Raw genomic sequence first — 3,087 nt, forward strand, 5'->3', positions numbered from 1 at the left:
TGTGTCCAGGTGAAGAGTGGCTTGGGGTCAGTGTTCCTGTGGAGAGAAGAAAATAAAATGGGAAGCTGGTATCTAGGGTCTGAAAGTGAACAAGACTGAAGATGAGGAAAGGGTACCTAAAACTGAGGGGATCACAGTCCTTTCAGTTTTGTTCCTCATCATCTGCCATCATCTGTTCTTTCTCTGCCTCCACATCTTCTTCACTTTTGCCCCTATAATTGTGTATTCAATTCAACATGCCGTTTTTGAATGCAGAGATTAGGAAGCAGAGGAAGATAGTGTCTACCAGCCACTGTCCCTGGAGGATTGATTTATTCACTCGTCCATTCATCTATCCATCCATCTGTTCATCATCCATCCATCCATCCGTCCATCCTTCCATCCATCCATCTACCCATGCATCTATCCATCGTTCTGTCCTCCAGCCAGCTGAGAGACAGTGAGCTGGCCAGCCCCAGTGACACCGTTAAGGAGCAGAAGCTCAAGTGATCTTTGCTGATGGACCAAAATTAAGAGTAATAGGGACCCACATAGCACGGGTGAGCTTGCGCCAGGTGCCATATATGCACTATCACCTTTAATCCTCATAGCTCCCCACTTTAGGGGTAAGTAAGCTAAGACTCACCATTGTTAGGCCCACAGTCATTCAGGTTGCAAGGGTCAGGGGCAGAATTTGGATGCAAGTCTTGGCTGCCCAATCCCCACAGGGAAGCACTGCCAGTGTCTTTTGTCTCGGAGGAGAGTTGAAACCGAAGTTTCCTCCCTTCCTGAGTCCTGGGCCAGGGTAGGGTCAGCCTCAGTCCCACCGCTCCGCTGTGCAACCCCCAGGTACCAGTGACTTGGCAGAGCTGAAAACCCTCAGGAGGTCTCTGGAGTCTACGTAGAGGGGAGGGCGGGGCTAGTGGTCGCTGTCCCGGGTCTCAGACCCCCCCATAGCCACCTGGAGGGTCTCTGACTGCAGTGATTTGCTTCCACCACTCTTCCTGCACCTCCACCCCAGAATCCTCTTTATCCTAAGAATCCATCTCAACAGACATTGTGTCCGAAGCCCAACTGCCAAGGATCCAGACAGGAGACAAAAGACCTGGACCAACACCTGGCACCGAGGCAGTCAGGCTGGGTCAGTCCTTGGTATTTCAACAACAGCAACCGCAAAGGCAAACCCACGTTTCCTTCTGAAAAGGATGAAAATCCCCCCATCCACCCTGGTCCTACCCGTCTAGGACCTTTTAGGGGAGGAAGCTGAGCTATCACCTGGCCCCACCCACAGGGATTTTGTGGAACTTTAAATTTCTGAAATTCGTATTATCAACCTTTTTTTAGATACAAAAATATACTGTGCTCTTGAATGTTCTCAGGATGTGACCTACAGTAATCCAGGAGCCCAGGCCTCTGGATGAGGCTTAAAGGACATCCTGTGGGGTTCCCCATGTGAGGAGAAGCCAGGAGACCCGGGGGCTGAACAGAAAGGAAAGACAGGCACAGGGTGTGACAGATGAACGGACAGACATGGATATTCATGGAGAGAGTGTCATGGAGACAGAGACTAGAGAGATGAAAACAAGGACAAGGGGGAGAGGCACATGGCAGAGGTACAGAGACAGAAAGAGAGAAAGAAGACAGAGCAGAGAGACAGGAACAGAGGACGAGAGGGACAGAGAACAAGTCCTCATGACAGGCTTACACCTGGCTTCAGAGAGAGGGAGTAGAGAGACAGGATGGGGGCACATACCCAGGCAGGGGGCTAGCCTCTCGTGTGGTGCCCATGCCAAGCAGGGCTCCTGGCTTTAGGGGCGGGGGCAGTGAGGGCTCTTCTGGCCTGACGTCCCTTCTGGCCAAGTCCTGGTGACTCCCTCAGCCCTTGCAGAGCTCACTGGGCTCCTGAGTCCCCAGCCCTCTCACCCTGGCAGCCAGCGGGGGCTCTGGAGCTGGATCTGAAGGTGGTGCAGGAGGGAGAAAGGCACCTGGGACAGGTATGCAGGTGGGGCAACAATTCTCTCTGCAGCTACCCAAACCCCAAACAGTTTCCTTCCTCCTTGTTTCTGGGGTTACTTCAACCTGTTATTCAGGTTACAAAATTGTGAGGCAAAGGCACAGGAAGAAACATGCTGCTGCTCCGCCTGCTGGCTTGACTGGCCCAGGCACAGATTCGGTGGCCCCAGGGCAGAACTGGGTGACAAGGTAGGCGGAGGGGGGAGGGGGGAGGGGGGAGGGGGGGAAGTAGGAGATGGAGGTGGGGAGGTAGGCAGTGGAAGGCACGAACGGCTGAAAACTGCCCCACTCCGACCTGACCAGAGAGCCCATGGTCCACCCTCACTGTCCATGAGCCTCTCCATTTTTCCTGTCCTTCCCCCTGGACCACTTCTGATTTCTGGCTTCAGGTCTGGCCCTGTGCATTAGCCCCAGGCACGCTTTGCTTTTCCACAGCAGGCCTTGTCTTCTGCAGGCTTGGTACAGCGCTGAGCACTGAGGAGGTGCTTGGTAGATATTTGAGGACTGAATGAATTGGATTCCTGCGTAGTCCTGGAAGCTTAGGAAGATGAAACCACCAGGTAGAGAAGGAAGCTGAAGTTCAGAGAGGGCAAGTGACTTGTCTAAGGTCACACAACAATTGTGGATTGTATTCCTGAAGCATTCTCTGAGCACTGGTTGGAAGGCAGGCTGTGCATGCTCTAGGAATGGAGTTATGGCTGTGAGCAAGATGTGCCCTGGAGTATCCCTGGGACTTTGGTATTGCTAGTCCCTCTGTGTGAACACTGTTCCTCTGCCTCTTTGCCTGGAACACTCCTACTCACCCTTCAGGTCTCAGTGTAGAAGTCACTTCCTCTGGGAAGTTTTCCCTGACCCTCCAAATCAAGATTAAACATGTACCTGTGGTCTTGAATGGGAGAACACCCTTCATGGTACCCCAACCTGTCAAAAGGGGCTGACCAATCAGAGCACTGTGATTCCTTGTGATTGGTTCAGGAGGGAGCAGGTGACCCAAGCAAGGCCAATCAGAGCTTTTCCTGGGATGGATCTATGGGAACTGGGGAGAGGGAGGCGCTTTTCTCCTTGATGATGCTAAGCTCAATGTCTGTAATTCTG

This window comes from Mesoplodon densirostris, chromosome 10, assembly GCF_025265405.1.
Source record: "Mesoplodon densirostris isolate mMesDen1 chromosome 10, mMesDen1 primary haplotype, whole genome shotgun sequence".
Taxonomy (NCBI): domain Eukaryota; kingdom Metazoa; phylum Chordata; class Mammalia; order Artiodactyla; family Ziphiidae; genus Mesoplodon; species Mesoplodon densirostris.